Below are 10,358 nucleotides of genomic sequence, written 5' to 3'. Positions count from 1 at the left end.
TTTCTAAGCAAAATACTCTTATCATTTGATTGAAATACTATATTTATACAGCTAGATGTACTGAGAAATCATGGAACATTCATTTTGCAATATCCTACTTAAAACTTTTTTATGAAACGCAAAAATTCCTATTTTACAAAAATGGTGATAACGCAAAATTTGATATCCATTGAAAAATTTCCAACCAAACCCCTCATTTTATGATTGTTCAACTACATGTATCTTTAAAACAGCTGAGATCCCCACCTCTAAACCATATATATTTATTCTGCACGTGTTAAGAAGTATTGAGTACCAGTATTTAATTGGTCAAGCACCATTGGATCATCTCCAACCCCAACCCCTCATTTTATTTTATCTTGCATCAATGTATATGATTTTGAACAAACTAATTGTCAATTATATTATCATACAATGCCCATTTACCAAGCATTTTGGATTTGGTTTGAAATACATTTTGACAATATTTTTCTATATTTCTGTAGTATAACAAATTAATTGCATCTGACAATGTGGTGTTTCATACCGATTGTTAGGCCGTTCTTGACACACTGATTTTGACTACGGATAGCTCCGTTTACCTGATCAGGATATAGGGCTCACGGCGGATGTGACCTGTCAACAGGGGATGCTTACTCTTCCTAGGCACCTGATCCCACTTCTGGTGTATCCAGGGGTCCATGTTTGTCCAACTATCTATTTTGTATTGTTTATAGGAGTTATGAGATTCATCACTGTTCGTTATCTTCAACTTTCACCGTGGCGTCGGTGGCATAGTGGTAAGGCCGTCAGACTCGACCGAAAGGTCTTGGATTCGAGTCCTGGCCGCGGCAGAGCCGACGTTTTGTCCTTGGGAAAAGCACTTTACACGAATTTCCTCACTCCACCCAAGTGTAAAAGGGGTACCTGGCTATAGACTGTGAATATATTTTAGAATGTTAGTGCTCTAGCGCCTGTAACAGCAGCTTGCACTGTATGCTTCCCAGGAAGCTGAGAAAGTTCTAGATTGATATAGGGTCTACCGGGGTAATAATGCATTGTAAAGCGCTTTGAGCAGCATGCGCTGGAAAAACGCTATATAAAAACCAATCATTATTATTATCATAACTCTCATAGATTCTCTAAGTGATTTTTCACTGCTATCTAACGTCAAAATAGTCCACATACTGACCTAATTACTGTTGGCAATACCTCTTACAGAAAATTGATATCGCCAACAGTTCTACGGTAACAATAAAGATATTATATAGTGCCAATGGATCTCAAGAAACAACATTTACAACTAACAACGGTGGGGCCGCCGAACAACAGGGTTCACCCCCAACAGCAACATTTTCGTGTCGTCCGAATGGGAAAGTAGCCTGCTGGGTAATTGCAATCAAGCTACCGACACAATCAAAATCCAAAACTGTATTTAACTTGTTTAATCTGTAACCTTATTGTAATTGTCAATATCAAATTAAGAATTAATAAATCAATTTCAACTGTCAATATCACAAAACAACATCCAATTTAAAGGTGACGATTTCGCCCCGCACCATTCCCACTAATACTCCAATTAAATACCACTGTGACGAGTGGTTCACGTATGGATCATCCAGGTATGCTGACAGCTAGCCATATCTGAAACGAAAAATCTAAACAGCAGAAACACTGAACCTAGTTAAAAAGAAAAGCAGGGCAAGTTGAATGGGTGTTTCAAATTTTTCCCGCAATGATACTGTGGTAAAATTAAAATGATGTCTGTTAAAGTCCAAAACTTAATTCCTGATTATACATACCAGGCATTGATGCCTAAAATAACAATATGAGCTGCTTTAGATTAAACAACATATACAATCATCAAATGACACAACACTCATCTACTTCATCGCAATATTACCCATAGAAAAAAGGGGAGGGTGCTAAGATAACGACATATACTTACAGACAAGCTGAAACTTGAACAAATATATTAGGACGTATATTGAAATGAAACTTTGAATGCAATTTGATTTACAAAAATTCTCAATAACTCAACACAAAATGTGCTACAATAGTTAATGATACAATACAATATGTATATTTGCAGAAAACTGAATGGAAGTCTCTTTTATTAAAAGTATAATTCCACGAGCTGACATAAATTATTGTCTGTACATGATATCTTAAAATACCCAGATTCATGCTTTAATTCATGAATATGCAAGAGGCCCTCAGGCCTTATTGGTCACATGAGTGTTAGTTAAAAGTATCACTAGCTCCGAGGACTATGTGATCTAGAAAAAAGTCTGTTCTGAAAATTGTAATATTCAGCTACAGTATAAAACAAGATATGTTCTTAAAACTGAAATTCCCCGAAAGTGTCTATGCTGTCAGATGAAAGATTTCACATATTATAAGATATGTGACATTAATACATTAATATGATATTACTATATATAATTACCTTTCGCAAAAATCGGTAAAAGCAGAAGCAAACACGAAGACGTTTAGTAATGATTTAAGCGTTTTCATTATACACACATACATGCTTATATATATATATATATACACATATTACACACATCACTTTTTTCTCTTTAACCCGTACAATCAGACACACCATAGGTACATGTGGTAAATGCATTTTTCAAAATCACTTGCTTTTCCTAGATATGCTTTAGTTTTTATACCGTATAAGTAAATCTAAAGAAGTCTTTCAAATGATAAAAATAATAATCGCTACAATGATTTTGGTCCCACTCTGAAACCAAACATCCTACCCCTGTTATTATGAAATTTACAATTTTAGTAAATGTTTTCCTGCTCTACACGACTATGCATTCAATTTTTCTTACAGATGCACAGTCGTAGAGGAGGTATTTGAATACTGGTCAATGTTTGACAGTTTTTGTCCCGCCCCTATGGACTCTGGGGTGCAGGAGTCCTGCAATTTACAACATATATCCCCCTTGTTCCAAACATGCTTCAAACCAAATTTGGAAAGAATGTGGATGGGGAGTAATCAAGTAGATAAAAAAAAAATCAAATTTTGACACACATTTAATCAGTGATCATTTTGGTCCCACCCTGATACCAAAACCCTAGAAAATCCCAAAGACTAAGATCATAATAACAGCATAATATGATATGATAAACCATTAAATTGACAATGTGGTCGAGTTAAGTCAAAGAAAGAACCGGAGGTTCATACCAACAACTTCCTCAGTAACAGCCACAGTGGTATTCCCGCTATCAGATTCTGCAGGTTGTATTGGTACTGAAAATTAAGGGAAACAGCATTTATGAGTCGTCAGACAAAGTAACTGGTGGTAAATACTGTGAACGTAGCTATAGGAGGCGATCGAAGCCCTCTGTGTTTAGTGGCGTATCATTAAAGACTTCAGGCTGTACAACGTATGTACATTTCTTCTTATCATTATTATTAATTTATTCATTTATAAAGCGCAAAATTACAAATAGTTTCTATGCGCTGTACAATGTTTGTGCTAATAACAATTGATAATACACTAATAAAAGACCTGCAAGAGCTATAAAGGAAATTATAAAACAATAGAAAGAATTTAAATAAAACATGGTAAAAAAATTGACAAATTGGTCGACTTGGAATTGACAAGATACAATTGGCATACAGGTATTCGTATGCTGGATCAAAATTCAGTTTGCAAGAGCTTTGACATGGAATCCTTGATATTACACTGAATTTTACATTCACAGGCCATATTCACACTTGAACAAGAGTGTTTTTAGGTTCTTGCGGAATGCTCCATGTGCTTCAAGCTCTCGAAGTTCCAGTGACAGTTTATTCCACAATTGTGCACCTAGTATTTGTTTGATTATTTCTTCACTACCAGTTTCCATTGGTCGGATGATGATCTCAAGGTCCTATGTGGCTGGTAAACAGGGCATAGATCTCTATGTATGCTGGTGCTGAGAAAGAGTGTAGTGACTTATGTATGATTGTCAGCAATTTAAACACAACGCGTTGCTTTACAGGTAGCCAGTGTAGTTGTTGAAGTACCGGCGAAATATGTTGTCTGTAGCATGTTCTTGTAAGACAACGTGTAGCGTTGTTCTGAGCCACTTGTAGTCGATGCATGGGGCGATCGGTCATTCCAAGCAGGAGGGTATTGTGATAGTCAAAGTGGGATATGACTGTTGCTTTGATGACCTTCGCACACGTTTCCTGGGTAAGATTGTGTTTCACCTTGGATATTCTCCTGATGTTGAACTACATCTTCCTTACCACGGAGCTGACGTGTTTCCATTGAGAAGTTGGCATCCAGGGCAGCACCGAAGTTTTTAACAGTAGACTTAGGTGTCAATATTGCTTCACCAATCTTCAGACGGATATCCTTCACAAGGCACTGGTTGTGGGCACCTAGCAACCACCATTATCTCAGTTTTTCCATCATTTAGTTTAAAATTGTTCACAGCCATCCAGGTTCGGACACTTGTTATGCATTCCTACATAATGTTGACTTGATAGGTCCGCATGGCAGTGTTGTTTACATTCAAACGGCTGTAAAGTTCAATGTCATCTGCGAACCCATGACGGTTCATAGCATATTGGTTGATAACTCTCCTGAGTGGGAGAATGCACACCAGGAAGAGAAGGGGCCGAGAACAGACCCTTGGGGCACTCCGGTGGACAGTGGTACATCTGAGGACACACTGGTGTTGATCTTCACCGCTTAGATGTGGCCACTCAAGTAAGACTGTACCCAACGGAGTGCTGTGTCCGTCGATCCAGCTTCCTCATGTAGTCTCTCCAGCAAGACGGTATGATCGATGGTATCAAATGCCGCACTTAGGTCAAGAAGGACCAGGAGCATAGCGTCACCTTCATCCAGTACTGCTTCTACGTCTGCCTTTATTTGCAGGATGGCTGTCTCAGTGCTGGTACCGGTCTTATAAGCTGACTGCAGATCATCATGTAGACCATTCTTGGTGAGATGGCTATTAAGCTGCTGTGCAACAACACGCTCGATTACCTTGCTGATGAATGGGATATTTGATACTGGTATATAGTTACTAAAAGTTGTCATATCAAGTTCAGGCTTTTTCAGACGTGGTGTAACAAGTGCAAGTTTCAGCTCATTTGGAAAGACCCATGATATGTTCATCATACAGATACATTGTAGCACAATAGTGTCATTTTCATGAACATTATACATACATATCACAACGAGAGCCTCTCAAACGGACAAAAATGACATCCAATTTTTACAATAATTGCGTATTCTCATAAATTTAGTTTCAAAACGTTAAATTTAAATTTACATGCATAATTTTTCTGCGTATTGATGTCATGCGAGTTTGCATGTAAAACTGAGATATATGCATGTAGCTTATTGCCATTTTTATAATGGTGCTTGTCTCTCAACTCTTTCATCACATCTTATATACCCCCTCCAAAAACAGACGATATGTCTAAACTTGCTAAAATGGAGTTATCTATATATAATTATAGGACACAATCCACTGTAATATATACTACAATCAATTCATAAATGACACATACAGAGCAAGCCAAATCTTGGAAGCTAAATCTTTAAGACCATTCACTCCAAATGCAATAAGATCTGTAAAAAAAATTTAGTAAAATTAGGATTGGTGAGGCTGCAATAATGTAATCAAGTTCAATTTATTTGCCTTAATATGAACGTACAAGTTTATTAGGATTAGCCATTGCAATCATCTAGTTTATTATTCATAAAGTGTTCTAGTAAAACATTGTCTTCATAGCTAAACCAATTTTCCTTTGTGTGTTTTCTCAATTTCAAAAGTGCACTGACTTACTTGTGAAATTAAAGATGGAGGCTTCACTACGGACAGGATTCCTCTCATTATCACCGTACAGGGTATATAACCTGACAACATACTCAACTCCTGCTTCCAACCGAGCCATTGTGAACCAAGGACTATTTTTGTGAACCCAAAAGGCCTTTTCATCATCATCACCCACTGGAAAAGTTGGAACATATCTTAATATGATAGTGATTGACAAAAATATGTAAAATATGCTGTTAAATTGAGTTTCATTCCCAAATGTAACTACAGCTATTTTATAGTCAATCCTCGTTATCTCGAACTCACAGGGGCGGAGACAAAATTCGAGATATCCAAGAGTTTGAGATATTGAGGTAAGAAGACATAAAGAAAATGTATTTGGGACTTCCAACTGATATCCATGTTCGAGATACTGGAGTTCACCAGTGTATACATATGTATGTACCTTTCGAGTAGGTAAAGTTGATAACCTGAATGTTGTAGCAACTTCGGGCTTGCACCCACGTTATCTTCACACTTGACAGGGATATCACGTCTGCGAGTGTTACATTCATAGGTCCGAAATCTGTAAGAAACGATAAAATGTCAACTGTATTTACAATGAATACAATATGGTGTGAAATGATTAGGAACAGCGATATTACTTGTGTTTACTTACAAGAATGGACCCCTCGAAGGTCAGTAAGGTCCGTAATCTGAAATTCATTTCAAATTATGTATATTTGAAAATAGCGTGATTCTTTCAATTTATGATATACGTTAAAGAAAAAGGACATAAAAATATACACTAGAAATAACTAAAAATGAGACTTTCATCTCTAAACAAGTATTACCTGAACGCTTTTACTTATGGATAGACCTGCTGAATTGTATATATCCATTTTTATATCTACTGTTTCTGTTGAAACATCACTGACGTTCATTGCATGACAATTGTTAATGTCAAATGTTATGGTTCTACCGAGCGAGTCTCCATTGGGAAGATTGTCATCACATGGATTGATGTTACAATAGTTTGTATCCTGGAAAAACCAAAGCCAAATATTATAATCAAATGGATAGCTAACAGTACTGAATCAAAGTACTTAAAGTACTCGTGGGAGTTGAACATTGTGGAAATTCAGTTAGAACAGATAGCACTGGAAGGGTAGGGGGATAAATGACTGAATATTATCATGATTTTAGATACAAATCAATTGTTGTTGTTTTTCAAAGCGTTACAACAGCAAACATGGATAATGGAAGGCCCATGGGCCACAACGCTCCTCGAGTAACTGAAGCCGTGTTGTTGTTTTCTAGAATTTCACCCCTTTGATTTCTCATGAAAAATGTGACCACATATTATGGCCCAAACATTCAAATCAATATGGTTTTCAATGCCTTGCAGTTATGAAGAAGTTTTTCCCCTGTATATATACATTCAAGTTTAATCCTAGTTGTAGCTAATTCTAAGGATTCATTACTTGAAAAGGTAGTCCAATTTGCTAAACTGTCACCTGAGTATACTACAGTCCTGTAGAGGATCAATGGAATGGTAAATAATTGTATAATAACTCAAAATAAATGAAATGCAAAAAAATAAAAAATTGTCCGTCATCGGAAATGCACAAGCCGAGTTGCGCAAGGAATGGGCATAGAGGGAACCGGCAGAAAAGTTTGCAAGAATTATCAAGCAGGGAGCAAAATTTTGCGTACATAAATTTCAGCCGACTTAAATCCTTTGTGACCTTGACCTTTAACCCTTGACCAAAATCAATAGGCTTCTTTGTCTCATCAAGGGTTATAATCCATTTAAGTTTAATTGAGATCCTATAATTTGTTAAAAAATCATAGTGCAGAAAACAAAATTTTCTCCAAATTCCAGTCTATTTATAGCCCCTGTGACTTTGACCTTGTGACCCCAGAATTGATAGGCTTCTTGTCTTACTTAATCGATCTAAGTTTGATTGGGATCCTATAATTCGTTCAAGAGCTATGGTGTGGAAAACAAAATTTTCTCCAAATTTCAGTCTATTTATAGCCAGTGACCCTGACCTTTGACCTAGTGACCCCAGAATCGATAGGCTTCCTGGTCTTACTGAGGGTGACAATTCATCTAAGTTTGAATGAGATCCTAAAATTTGCTCAAGAGCTATGGTGCGGAAATGAAATGTTGATGCGTGCCCGCCCAAAGGCACTTCATCAGATCATAAGCCGAGTTCGACTTCATCGCAACTCCGCTAAAAATGAAACACTAGTCAAATAATGTTATTTATTGCCAAGGTATTTGGGATATTATACTGTGGTGAATGAACAGGGGGTGAATGAACCTGACAGAATGGGAAGAATATAGCGGAATCAGACTTCTGATGTTGGAAATCTATAGTGATTAATAAACTATACATGTACAAGATCCATAACTTTTTTTTTTCAGTTTGTGAGGGAGAATCCTCATGTCTCTTTCATCTGTTGACAAATAAACAATGTGTTTTGACCAAAGCAATTTCCAATCCTTTTTGCAGCATAAATTCAACATTGTGGCAACTGGGTTAAACTTTGATAGTGAAGTCATACATGACAGCACCTTATTACATGCTCTTAAAATTTCTGTTTGACACACACTCATGACATCCACTCAAACATTACAGAGTGCAGCAAAATTTCATTGTAATAGGGGATTCAAAATGGATAACTGGTACAAAATATGGTACATGCTATTAAAAAAGGATAATGAATTTGACATATTGATGTCTTGGAAAAGGAAATTCTGACATCGGGGCTCTAAGCGTTTTCAAACATTGTCATTTGATAAAAGTGTTCTACATTTTTAAAAATACAGATTAATGTCTTTACATACATAGGTGAGAAAGTTTCCATTATTCCTAGCCGAGACATACCATGTATGCACAAAAAATTCATAAACAAATATCACACTACTCACGTAGAACTAGAAAATGTGGACCTTACCGTCATCAAGCGCAGCGAAACACGCCATTTCGAGATTTTCGTCGACGAAAGCTCGGTAACAGTAATGAATAAGGTACACTCATTTTGTATCTATTTTGTGACTTTCTTTATTAAAAGACACAGTTCTCTAATGTGTAACGTGCAATTACTACGTAATTCAATAACTTGAAGCATGAAGCAGTTTCACTTTGCAACCGGATATAAGAAATTTTATTTCGTATTCCGATCCCAATCGAAAGTTGTTGACTGGGAATGACGTGTTTTAATTCAATATACATGTAACATCAAGCATTTTTTTTTATATCACATTAAAAAAAAAACCAAATATATACACATACGCAATGTTGTAGAGTTATTTCTTGTAAATTTTCTGAGGTTTCGCACCATATTCGATATTTCGCGCCACGGTGTCAATAGGTCTTGTGTGAAGTTGTCGTTCGTTTCCCTATCAATGTTTATAGGTGACGCTGCGCTACAAATGACAATTTTCAACCTTATCTTTTATTTTTCTATGTATATCAGTATCAATTTGATCGAAATCCTGTATTCAAATTGATTTGAATACAATATCATTGCATTTACTTACATGTCAATTATCAAAATTAGATTAATTCAGAAAAGTTGCATGGATTATTTAATGGCGGATGTTTATAAAAGTTTATGTTGATTTACCTAGGAGTAAATCAGCTGACACAGAACCCCCGCTGACGACCACTATACAAATCAATACAAATTACTGCGCAGAAAAGTGCGTGATGACCCAGGGAGATTGAACATAGTTCAACTCCCAAAAACGCAAAGCTGACGTCATAAATTATGTCGGAAATGTTAATGAGGAAAACAACAGGAGAAATTCATGCATTATGCTTTATACCACAACTAAATAATACATTTTCTGTACAGAAATAACAGATATGAATAAGAAACACTGTCCTGAAACTGTTAACCATGTTGAAATATAAATGCACCTGACGTTAATAAACACAAGTTTTTATAATAATTATGGCCCCATACGGGACCAAACAACCCTACCCCTGAGATCATGGAATTTACGATTTTAGTAAAGGGCTACCTAGCTCTACCTTCGGAATATCTATAAGTCTGAATGTAGTATCAATAGCATTAAAGAAGATGGTATTGAAATGTTTTACACTTAAACACTATATACCAAGTGTGTTCCCATCCTGGAGTCAAAACCACTATCCCGGAGATCAAATTTACAATTTTGATAAAAGCCCTCCTGTTGTACATGACTATGCAATTATTTTTTCTTACAGATGTGAGTTTGTAAGAGTAGATGATTTTTTTTTTTTAAAAATTGAAGGTTTGGCAGTGTTTGAAAATTTTATAACAATTGTAATAGTAGTTATCGGACGTTAAAAGCGTATAATTGTTAATGCACGACGTACGCTGACCAAATAGAAATGAATGGAAATTTTCAAAGCTTATCATTCACAACAACTAGATATATAATAAATAACTTACTACTGTGTTCTTGGTAAATAGTGCATAGAACATTTTTAGAACACAACTAAAATAAATTTAATCTACAGTTTGATACATTTGTCAGGCAAGAAAAAAGAACAAACAACTGAACAAAAAAAAACAATTACATATATCAATTTCATGTATCAGGA

General features: G+C 36.0%; 1 pseudogene; it reads right to left on the bottom strand.

Annotated features, from left to right (window-relative positions):
* Nucleotides 1-1,408: 1,408 nt before the first annotated feature.
* Nucleotides 1,409-10,358, bottom strand: part of LOC125665156 (uncharacterized) — a 28,292-nt pseudogene continuing 19,342 nt past the window's right edge.

Source organism: Ostrea edulis, chromosome 10 (assembly GCF_947568905.1).
Source record: "Ostrea edulis chromosome 10, xbOstEdul1.1, whole genome shotgun sequence".
NCBI lineage: Eukaryota > Metazoa > Mollusca > Bivalvia > Ostreida > Ostreidae > Ostrea > Ostrea edulis.
Note: the sequence above shows the minus strand (reverse complement) of the source record. Positions and strands in the feature narration are given on the sequence as shown.